Genomic DNA, 12,509 nt, shown 5'->3' on the forward strand with positions numbered 1-12,509 from the left:
CTAGTTGCAGGAAAACAAGCTTGGGGCTCCCACTGATTCTGCATTATGGTGAGTTGTATAATTATTTCATTACATATTACAATGTACTAATAATAGGAATAAAGTGCACAATAAATGTAATGCGTTAGAATCATTCTGAAACCATCCTCCTCCCCAGTCCGTGGAAAAATTGTCTTCCACAAAACCAGTCCCTGGTGCCGAAAAGGTTGGGGACCGCTGCCTTAGAGACTTTAGTCAGTAGTAAAACCCGCTTTCCCTTTCTATCTACAGCTATTTGAACCTGATAAAAACCCTTAGCACTTTGTTGTCTAATTTGTAACTGAACTTGGGGTTTTAGTTCCAGTTCCCAATACATATAAGTGGTACAGGAATATAGTATTTGGACAAAATTAAGCAAATAGGTTGATCTGACCCTTCTCCAGCTATAATGAAATCACCATTTACTTCAGTTGGATAGGCAGACCTGTTGGAGGCAAACTCATGTATATATACGTTATATATGTTATAATATATATATATGTATGTATATATGTTATTATAGTGCCCAAAGTTTTAACAAAATTGTCAACTGCTAGGTCTTTTAGAGAATTTATAGATTCTCTTGCCTGGGCAGACACCTGGAGTGGCCTATCATACAATATTTCAAAGGGGCTTAATTTAAGCCTGCTCTGGGAGCCATGGATCTGTAACAGAACAACTGACAAGGCCTTATCCCAAGTTAAATTAGTATTCATTTTCTCAGTTTTTCTGTTGATTGTGGTCTCCAGGATGAATGTAATTCCAATGCCTTAATCCAAATCAGGGGATAACTTCCTTAAGACGGGCTTTAACCAATTAAAAGGTACTGATGTTAAAAACTTAAAACTGGCACACACTAAACAAATGGTCCACAAAACTTTCTCCTTTCCTTCTGAAGGCTTTACGATGCATTGTTATCATTAACCAGTCTTACTATTAAACTTAAATGACCAGTTGAGACAAACAGTTCTGAGACCGTTACTTCACAACTGATTAACACTGGAGTGGCAGGTATTGGGGATAACATTCATTTAGCCTTCTGAGCTTTCTGGGCAAGGCAAACTTGGTGACTTTGCCAGCTCCAGCTGCCTTCTTGTCTACTGCTTTGAAGATACCCACAGCAACAGTCAGTCATGTCAAGAACAGAAGAACGACCCAGAAGAAAATAGTCAGAAGCTCTCAACATACATGGGCTTTCCAGGAACCATACCAACAATGGCAGCATCACCAGATTTCAAGAATTTGGGGTCATCTTTCAGCTTTATCCCAGGATGACGATCAATCTTCTCCTTCAGCTCAGCAAACTTGGCAAGCAATGTGAGCTGTGTGACAATCCAGCACAGGGACATATCCAGCACCAATTTGGCCTGGATGGTTCAAGATAGTCACCTGAGCTGTGAAGCCAGCTGCTTCCAAAGGTGGGTCATTTTTGCTGTCACCAGCCATGTTGCCATGATGAACATCTTTGACAGGCACCTTCTTGACAATGAAGCCCACATTGTCCCCAGGAAGGGCTTTACTCAAAGCTTCATGGTGCATTTCAACAGACTTTACTTCAGTTGTAAAGTTGACTGGTACAAAGGTGACCACCATGCCAGGTTTTGAGAACACCAGCCTCCACTAGACCCACAGGGATAGTACCAATACCACCAATTATGTAGACACCCTGGAGGGGCAGACGCAAGGGCTGGTCAGTTGGACAAGTTGGTGGCAAGATGCAATAAAGAACTTCAAGCAGCATAATTCCACTGGCATTTTCATCTTTATGGGTGGCTTTCCATCCCTTGAACAAGGCATGTTAGCACTTGGCTCCAGCATGTCGTCACCATTCCAGCCAGAAATTGGCACAAATGCTGTGTCAGGGTTGTAACCAATTTTCTTAATGTAGGTGCTGACTTCCTTAACAATTCCCTGATATCTCTTCCAGCTGTAGAGTGGCTCAATGGAACCCATTTTGTTGTTAACTCCATCAATTAGTTGTTTTACACCCAGAGTGTTAGCCAGAAGGGCACGCTCATGGATTTGCCCATTCTTGGAGATACCTACTTCAAATTCATCAACACCAGTAGCAACAATCAGGACAGCACAGTCAGCCTGAGATTTCCTTATAATCATGTTTTCGATCAAGTCTCTGTGTCCTGGGGCATCAGTGATGGTCACATAGTACTTGCTGGTCTCCAATTTCCAGAGGGAGATGTCAATGGTGAAACCATACTCATGTTCAGCTTTCAGTTTGTCCAAGACCCAGGCATACTCTTCAGAGTCTTTCTGCCCAGGTGGGATATGCTTCCACACATCCTGAAAAAAGTGTCCACAATCATTAACAGGTATCTGAAATTTCCTACAGCTCAAGACATTTGCATCCAGTCCTCAGTGGTGCAAGTTTCTCTGTATTGGGTCCCCATCTGGGGAGGTTCAACAGCAGCCTTTGCGTTATTTTTAGCACAAATCATGCAATTCTGAGTGACTCGCTGGATAGTCTTTTGTAGGTTAGGCCCCATGATATGTTTGAGTCCACTGTAAGGTGGCATCTCTCCCATAATGGGTACTATTACGAATGTGCTGCAGCACAGTGTCCCAGATCACCTCAGGGATTGAACCAACTGTGCACTACATTCCCAGCCTGGCAAGATGTGATCTAAGTGAAATCAGCTCTTGGCCTTCTTTGTCCTTTCTGAATACAGTGGCTGGTATTTAGACAGATCAATCTGTGGGAGAAGTGATCCTCTTGCCTCAGAGCGTATGGTTTTAGGTTAGGTGTCCCAGCATTCTCTTTTAATGGGATTCCTATTGGCCATGTGTTTCTGGCCTTCCCTGGGGTGCAGTTAGCACATACTCTGGTCTTACCTTTTCCTAGACCTCTGGGGGAAAGAGCTCTGTCTCTTTTCCTGGGGTTTTCATGAGCATCACCTATAGGCTTAAAGTGTGTTCTGGTGAGACTCTGATGTCAAGCTGTTCTAGTGAAAAACTTCAGGGTGAGGTCCATCAAACTGTTCATCAGCTCATTCCTCACTCAATTTCACCCAGGGCTCCTGTAGGGAATAGGCACCTCAAGTCCAAGGGAGCCCCTGGGCCTCTTCATTCAGAGTGTTTCTATCTTTCTACCATATATGAGAGGCTCTCATCTTTTATTGTTTTTCTTCTTATGTTTTAGACTAGGGCAATCTGTTTTCCAATGTTCTTCTTCCTTACAGTAAGTGCATTGTTCCTCTTCAGTGGTGGCTTCCCTCTCTTCAGGTCACTGGGAATCCAATGTCACTGCCAAAAAAGTGGCATTTCATTTCATTTTGCATCTTCTTTCTTCTGTTGTTGTTCCCTGCTCAACACTTTAAAAGCAAATCTGCCCATTGAGAAGGGTTCATTCCAAATGCATCATCTTATCTTTGCAACTTTCTCCTGATACCTGAGGCACTCTGCCCAAAATGATCAAATTTACCATTCTAATGTTTTCAGGGGCCCTGGAATCTGCATTAGTATAATGTCTGTAGGCCTGATAAATCTCTTCCAAAAATTTGGAGGTGTCTTCATTTGCTTTTTTGCTGAATTTCTTGAACTTTGTTCAAACTGCATTGCTTTGGTTCTCCTTTCAAAGCCCTGCCAAGATGCACCAAAAAGTAGTGCCCTAATAAGTGTTCCTCCCTCATTAGGGTCCCAGTTTGGTTCAGCTGTGGGTACTGCTAAGTAGGCTTCAAGTGTAGAGGATCCTCCCTGTAAAGGAGGGTTGTGATCTTTCCAATTAAGTCTGAGAAACCCAACTGGCTGGTCATCTGCATTTAAGCCCCCTATGAGATAAGGACATAAGGGAAATTTCCCTGCCCTGGGAGTGACTCCTGGCCCAAACTGAGTGCCTGTCAGGTCTTAGATGGTGATATCAGACCAAGACCCTGTGCCCAAGGAACTAACACAGGTTTTCTAAGTGGTCCCTATAAGGAAGGGCAGTCCTGAGCCTTAGTGTCGGGACTGGGGACGGATAAGAATGAAAGGTGGAGGAAGGGGTGGATATATCGGAGTGACTGGAACAGCTAGTTCAGGTGGAGGAGTTAAAGTCTGAAGCAACATATCCTCACTCTCGTCCCCTTTTCTTATTTTCCCTGATGTGATAGCACAAATGCTTATACATAAAGAATTCCATCATTCTTCCCCTCTTCTTCACAGACTAGCCACCATAAAACCATAGATAGCAATTGATCACGTCCAACCATTAAAAGGATGCCTTTTTGCCTTGACGTCTACCAACTGGGCTGAATTCTGGGCTGGGGCTTTTGGTGATTTTAGGAATCGAGTGGAACCTTTCTCTTCTCCCTGTAAATATCCCACAGACAGGTTTTTTTTTTTTTTTCTATTCCTTTCCTTCATTTGACATCAGTAAAAGTTTTAAATATCACAAAATTTATTTGGCTGTAAATGGAGAAACAGTACCCAACAAAATGAAACAAGAAACCCAAGGGACAACCAAAATCCTAAATAAACCCCCAAGTTTGGTCTCAGGGTTTTACATATGCCAACAACACAGGAGACCGCAAACAACGTAATTGACACAGCAAGGGTAGCAGTACATGGTGCACAGGGTCCCAAAATAACCCTGCATAAACCCCTTGTGGAGATCCTGATAGGTACCGGACCACACATTTTTACAATAAAATAACATTTTCTCACTCATGGGTTCACGGCTATAATCAGATCACTTACCCAAAATGCAACTCAGAGGACTTTCTTTAGGGATAGTTGAAATATTCCCCATTTTTAAAGACAAATTCAAGACAAAACACAAATGAGACACACAAATGCTAGCATCCAAAGAAACAAACTAACCAGTTCACAAATCGGCTAAAGTCTAACAACTCTTTCCTCTCTCCAACAGGGTACCCCACTCAAATACAAAACAAATTGGCTTATTCCAGAGAAAAAGCCCCAAATGGAGAGGAAATAAAGTTCTGGCTGTACACACCAGAGTGACTTACCCTACTATATGGAGACCATTGGCTGCCAAATGTCGATTCCTTGATCCAACTGCCAAGCACTGGGGCAGCAGGTGTTGCTTCAGGGTATTTTGAAGGGCAGGTTCTCAGAATAAGTGGTCCCAGCAGCTGCTAGGGCCTAGCCCAAAAATTCCCAAGTGGAGCTGGCTGGCCATGAGCAGTAAGGCTCCTAGCTGGCTCCTCAAAATTTGTTACCAAGTCCAAGTTTGTACTGCTTGCTGCAATACAGGCCAATAAATCAAGAGAAGAGTTATTGGAGCAAAGAATATTGACTTTATTCAGAAAGCCAGCAGACCAAGAAGATGGTGGGCCAGTGTCCGAAAGAACCATCTTGCCTGAGTAAGAATTCAGGCTTCTTTTATACTAAAAGGGGAGGGAGTAAAGCCAAACATTTCCTGGTTCCGGTCAGCCTCCGGAGGGGATGTGTTAATTTCAGCCTTCCTGCAGTTATGCACAGGTGGACCTGGTCAGGATGTTTCCTGTGAGCTAAACAAAGGTATTTTAAGTTAATGCTCATTACCTGGGTGGCAGGGTTCCCAGAGATGGGCCATTATGTATAATTTAAGCTCACAGGCAACATCCCCTTAGAGATTAACTTGTAATAGAATACAAAGAGTCTTCCCTATTAAAAGTCATAGACATGTGTAAGGGCCTTGAGGCACCAAGGGGCTGAGCAATTTGATGAAAAGCAGGAACACATGTGTGGGGAGCGGAGCAAGATAGGGAAATGGGGAAAGAGTGGCAGGTAGAAGTAGATCAAGAGCCTTTCTTTCTTTTTTTCTTCTAATCCTCACAATTACTCTACATGTAGTAGAAAAATCTGAGATTCTGAAAGGTTCAGTGTATTTCCTAGGGTCATACAGCAAATAAGGGCAGAACTGCAATCTGATTGGTCAGTCTATCATTGCCAATTAGAAGGAACACAAAAAGGCAAGTAGAGTCCACTTGGCCAACTTCACATTCCTGCCTACAGCTTGCCTAAAGGTCCCTGTCCTATCAGTCTCAGGGTCATCAATGTGCATTGTGATTTAACTATAACTTGGACTCTTGAACTCAGTTTTTAGACTCTAGGCCAGTTTTCAGGAGCAGGGCTTAATAGTTTATAGTAGAACTTCTCATAATCCTTTAGGGCTTCTGCAAGATTCGGTTTGGCTATTATAAAGGCTCCTCAGGTTGGCTTGAGGCACAGTTGTAAAATAAAGAATATCTCCCCTTTTTTTGAGAAGTTCTTCCCACCCCTAGCAAGCCTGATCCTTTCCCTCTGGATACTCAACTTCCAAACCCAGCATGTCAGTTCTCTTGTCAATTATAGTAGAGATTTACTCACACCTATGTGTCAACTAAAGTGTTAGCTAAATTGTATAAGAAGATTTAAGAAATACCAACCCAGCAGGCATTTACCTTCCAAAAGGGAACTCACTGAGACAGAAAGCCAAATTGTGTTTGACTACCTTATCTCTAAAATAAGGTCTTGGGGAATTATTGACTGTAATTTGACCAACCTCTTCACCAAGGAGATTTAGACAGAATTTTATTATTATTATTATTTTTAGTAACCGCTCTTCCAGCCATATTTCCCACCACTCACCCCCCTGTTCTGGTACAAAACCTGGGCATGAGACCTAGCTTTGACACTTTATCACCGTGTGACCTTGGGTCAGTCACTGGTTATGTTAGTCCGGGACCCCCAGAAGCAGATGTTCACACAGGATTAAATGAGCAAGGATTGTGTCAGGGAAACATCTGTGAGAGAAAACAGGGGGAATGGGGAAGGCTGGAAGAGCTGTCAGACCACGGTGTAAACCTGACCCCTAGTGACAGATAGAAGGAGGGAAAGAAGTGATTGGCAGTCTAAGGAGAGCTCAGCAAGGCCGTCAGACATCCTCAAGTCAAAGTCAGCCGTCAGAGGAGTCCTGTGTCTCTCAGGAATGGATCTGCCAGTATCCCTGATGAACTGGCCACTGGCCACTGAGAAGCAGGGCTCTGGTGGAAGCAAACGCAAAAGCAGTTTTTTTACAACAAAGCTGGAGTTAGTTGGAGTTCTACAAGGTGCATTCTTGTGGCTTCCACACTGAACTTCTCTGAATCAGCTTCCTCGTCTTTCGAATGGGGTAGTACCAAAATCACATGTCAGTGAAATGCCAAGATATCTGCATTGTCTGTTAAAGATAACTCTACTATTTAATTTTTAATTTAATTTTTAACATCACTATTTAATTTTTCCTTACATAATTTTGCAAGGAAAGAAACAAACTTTTTCTAACTCCAAGAGAATATGATGGCCTTTTATAAGGTTAAGTATAAGAAAATCAATTATTATGATAGGATTCATAAGTAAATGCAATCTTCTCAAACAATGAATATAATTTCTTAATTAAAACAAGTATCATAGACTCTAAGTTAAGGATTATTGTAGTTAGAGTAGATGATTCCCACAGGGATCTTCTTATAAACAAACCACACAATTTTATAATGACAAGGTACGGGATAAGTATAGATATGATAAGAAAGTTTCTTCACCCCTTTAGGCCCTGTGTTTATATATTCAAACTACCAGACTGGTGAATAGTCTCATCTTCTTTCTTACATTTAGTATAAAAAGGAAGTTAAGGTTACTTAGTGCTCTATATTCTGAAAGCACTGTGTTAATAGCTCTACTGTTCTAACTCCCTTAAAGTTCCTTCTGTTGGAGCCTGGGCCCTCTGGGTACATATTAATTTTAATCAAGACAGAAACAGATACTTTGGGCCTATCATAATTTATCTTCATAGTCTGTTTTCATAATTAAATGAAATCATACATGTAAAACATTTAGAATAGCACCTGATGCATAGTAGGTACTTGGTTCCTTGTAGTTATTATGATGAGTTGTGTTACCCTTTTTATGCAGCATCCATTGGCTTTTGCTGGTTCTTTTCCGGGATGTCATTTGGCTCCTTTTCTGCAAGTCCAAATCCTGCTTAAGTCCAGCACAAATGCTGCTGCCTATAGGAAGCCCTTCCCCATCTTTATCCCAAAGCACGTTAGTAGACTTATATTACATGCTTTTCCCCTCCTTTATGTTACAGTTTTATGTCTTATACCTTTTGTTGAACAGTAACCAGTAAGTGCTTTGAGGGAAGGATTTTTGTTTTATTTATTTTTATTTTCTCAGCGATGCCAGAGTAATTATTTCATAGAAGTTCAAGGAATGTTGATTCATTATAATCAAGAGGTAAAAAAATGTTGACGGAGGGCAATAGCACACAGGATGAGCATGAGCAAAGCAAGGAGGAGCGAGGGAGAAGTTCAATGATTGCTTGGGAAAGGGAAATGGCATTTGGAAGAAGAGAAGCTTTTGTGACTTTAGGCATCGTCCTCTTTCCTTCCTTTCCCCCAAAATTGATTAAAGTCCAACTATGTTCCAGGTGCTGAGGACGAAAAAAAGAAGAATAGGGCTTCCCTGGTGGCTCAATGGTTAAGAATTTGCCTGCCAATGCAGGGGACATGGGTTCGAGCCTTGGTCCGGGAAGATCCCACATGCCGCGGAGCAGCTAAGCTCGTGCGCCACAACTACTGAGCCTGCGCTCTAGAGCCCGCAAGCCACAACTACTGAAGCCCGTGCGCCTAGAGCCCACAACAAGAGAAGCCACCGCAATGAGAAGCCCACACACCGCAGCGAAGAGTAGCCCCACTCGCTGCAACTAGAGAAAGCACGTGTGCAGCAATGAAGACCCAACTCAGCCAAAAATAAATAAGTTTATTTTTCAAAAAGGAAGAATATTAGCTACTGCTTATTGAGTTGCATCTTGTATACCAAGCAACTTACATAGATCTTCGTGTTAGCATCCCAAGAAGAGCATTATTAAGTCACAACCGAGAAAGATAAAGATGTGAAAAGTTCATTTATCCAGGCTGATACTGTCAGTAAGTGACAGAGCTGGGACTGAAGCCCAGGTTTGCCTCACTTGCCCATGCTGTGCTGCTTTCCATGTTGATAGATGCTTAAGTACCAACTTGCTCCTCCCTGCCAGCAAATTATGCAGCTACTTATAAAAGAAAACTGAAAGTCAAGAATGGAAAAGAAATCACCAAGTTCATTTCAAAACATTCCATGTATTTCTGTTAAGTCATTTGCTGCTAAAGGATCCTCGCATTTGCCAAACTCAGACAGCTTTGTACCTGGTTCCCTTTCTCTGGATTCTTCAATCAAAACAAATGATTTTGAAAATCTTCGACCAACAAAATGTTCAAAGACGATTCTGAAACCCATTGCCTCTGGGAATCTAGACTGGTTTTGCTTCTCTCTAATAGCCTGTGATTTGACAAAGCAGATGTTGGGGAGCCAAGAGAAGATGAAAATCTTTGGGATTTGGGTGTGTTCAGAAAAACACATTTGCAGCAGACTGAGATTGTCTCAGTTTATGTCATTGGGTTGGGTCTGACTGTGGGCCAACGCCTTTCACTGGCTCACTAGTGTGTTGGGTTTCCAATCCCTGAATGTCTCAGGACAGTGAAATCCTGGTGGAAAAAAGGAGAAAGCTCCCTGGAGCTTCACTGTACAAAGAACAAAACAGGGACGTGAAGGAGAGCCAGAAATCCATGTCTCGTCCAGAGAAGACCAAAATATGCCTCAACATTCAGAATGTATTACCTCAGTCTAATCATCTCATGAAGCAAATATTGAGCTACGTGGGGGAAGGAAGGGATGGGCTACAAAGAGAATGGAAAGCAAGGTTCTATACTCTTCTATAAAGGGACATGGTTATCCTTGTAAAGTAAATTCTACATGGCTACTCTCATGCAGCTGAAGGATATTTATACGTGACCAACAGGGCTTTCTCCTCGGGAGGAACAAAGAACAATTAAAAATGTCCCTAATTGCAGTTTCATTGCTCCTTTTTGCAGCTCTTAAAACAAATATGACAACATCCCAGAAACATAACACAGTGGAAAAAGTGACTTGGGGTAAAGACAAACTAGCAACTAAATCTGACTTTGACATTAAGTTTGTCCTTGGACAGGCAAGCTAATCTCTCTGATCCTCAGGTTCTGCTGGTGTAAAATGTTGAATATAATACCTAGCTTGAAGGATTATTATGAGGAGTAAAGAAAACAACGTAGTAAAATGTTCTGGCACAGTACCTATGACAGAATAGGTATTTAATAGAACTTTTATATGGTCATAATCAATGATGAAGTAAAAGCAAATAACAATGTTTTTTCTATCTGACATTAAATGATAAGTCTGATGTATTTTCAACGAACTTGGGAAATTGTCCAATTGATTGAAATGATCAAATTCATCAGTTGCTTTGCTATTCTTTTTTTTTTTTTTAATTAATTTATTTATTTATTTATGGCTGTGTTGGGTCTTCGTTTCTGTGCGAGGGCTTTCTCTAGTTGCGGCAAGTGGGGGCCACTCTTCGTCGCGGTGCGTGGGCCTCTCACTATTGCGGCCTCTCTTGTTGCGCAGCACAGGCTCCAGACGCGCAGGCTCAGCAATTGTGGCTCACGGGCCTAGTCGCTCCGCAGTATGTGGGATCTTCCCAGACCAGGTCTCGAACCCGTGTCCCCTGCATTGGCAGGCAGATTCTCAACCACTGTGCCACCAGGGAAGCCCTGCTTTGCTATTCTGACCCAGCTGCTATGGTTTGAATGTTTGTGTCCATCCCCACCCCAAATTTATATGTTGAAATCTTAATACCCAATATGCTGGTATTAAGAGGTAGGGCCTTTGAAAGGTGATTAGGTCATGAGAGTGGAGCCCTCATTAAAGGGATGAGTACTCTTATAAAAGAGACCCACAGAGCTCTCAAGACCCTTCTGCCATGTGAGGATACAATGAGAAGTCTGAGACTGGACAAACGATCCATATCCAATCATGCTGGCACCCTGATCTCAGACTTCCAGCCTCCAGAACTGTGAGAAATCAATTTCTGTTGTCTATCAACTACCTAATCTGTGGCATTTTGTTATAGCAGCCCAAATGGAATAAGACACCGGCCTTTTAGTTACTTTGTCTGCATTCTTCCTTGATGCTTTTTTTTTTTTTAATTTAAAAAAAGTTTAGGTAAAAATAAGAGAAATAATACGCTTTACAATTCCTTCCAGTCACATCCCTCTGCCTTCTAATATCCATAGTTTTGACAGCATCCAGGAGGAGCTTCAGGGCATCTTTAAAATAATGTACTCTCCCTCAGCCTCATCCCCCAGCCCATCCCCTCCATTGCCCTGTTATAACTCAAGATAGTCTTGTACCCTAGTATAGTTGGATTTCCTCATACTCAGCTCAGGAGGATTTGAAAGATGTTACTGCCATGCTAGTAAACCAGCTACTTTACAGGATTCTGTCCTAAGACTGGCAGACAAAACTGATGAAAAATCGCAGAAAACTGGAGGTGACATATCACACAGGATAAAAAAGTTAGTCCATTATAGACTTGACATCCATGAGTCTAATGTTTTCGAAAAGCTGCTGTGGTAGGTGGAAAAATGACCCCCAAAATGCCCATGTCCTAATCCCCTGGAACTTGTGAATATTTAACCTTACCTGTGAATATACCTTATGTAAGAAACTTTACAGATGTGATTAAGTTAAGAATCATGAGATAGGGAGATTATCCTGGATTATCCAGGTAGGCTCACTGTAAACACAAAATCTTTAAAAGAGGAAGGCAGAAACAGTTGGAGATTGAAACATACAATGCTGATGACTTTGAAGATGGAAGAAGAGGCCAAGAGCCAAGGAAAGTAGGAAGCTTCTAGAAGCTGGAAAAGGCAAGGGAACGAGTTTTTCCCCTAGAGCCTCCAGAATGAATGCAGGCCTGAAAATGCCTGAATTTTAGCCCAGTGAAACCCATTTCAGATTTCTGACCTCCAAAGCTGTCAGATAATAAATTTGTGTTATTTTAAGCCACTCAATTTACAGTAATTTGTTATAGAACCAATAGGAAACTAATACAGCTACTAGATTTCATATTTTCAGCATAAAATGAATGCCTCTATAGGGGTGTCAAATTTAACACAAAAATACAGAGTACACCGTTAAATTTTTTTTTACTTAATTAATTTATTTATGGCTGCGTTGGGTCTTCGTTGCTGCGCGTGGGCTTTCTTTTTAGTTGCAGTGAGCGGGGGCTACTCTTTGTTGCAGTGCGCAGACCTCTCATTGCGGTGGCTTCTCTTGTTGCGGATCACGGGCTCTAGGTCTGTGAGCTTCAGTAGTTGGGGCTTGCGGGCTCTAGCGCGCAGGCTCAGTAGTTGTGGCACACGGGCTTAGTTGCTCCGCGGCATGTGGGATCTTCCCGGACCAGGGCTCGAACCCGTGTCCCCTGCATTGGCAGGCAGATTCTTAACCACTGTGCCACTGGGGAAGCCCCTACACTGTTAAATTTAAATTTCAGGTAAACAACATGTAATATTTTAGTATAAATATGTCCCATTCAATATTTGGGACATACTAAAAACATTCTTTTTTTTTTATCTGAAATTTGTTTAGTTGAGCATCCTGTATTTTACCTTTTTAACCCT

General features: G+C 42.0%; 1 pseudogene; it reads right to left on the reverse strand.

Annotated features, from left to right (window-relative positions):
* Positions 1-1,045: 1,045 nt before the first annotated feature.
* Positions 1,046-9,249, reverse strand: LOC132370999 (elongation factor 1-alpha 1-like; annotated as a pseudogene).
* Positions 9,250-12,509: the final 3,260 nt, after the last annotated feature.

Source organism: Balaenoptera ricei, chromosome 1 (genome assembly GCF_028023285.1).
Source record: "Balaenoptera ricei isolate mBalRic1 chromosome 1, mBalRic1.hap2, whole genome shotgun sequence".
In the NCBI taxonomy this organism is placed as follows: domain Eukaryota; kingdom Metazoa; phylum Chordata; class Mammalia; order Artiodactyla; family Balaenopteridae; genus Balaenoptera; species Balaenoptera ricei.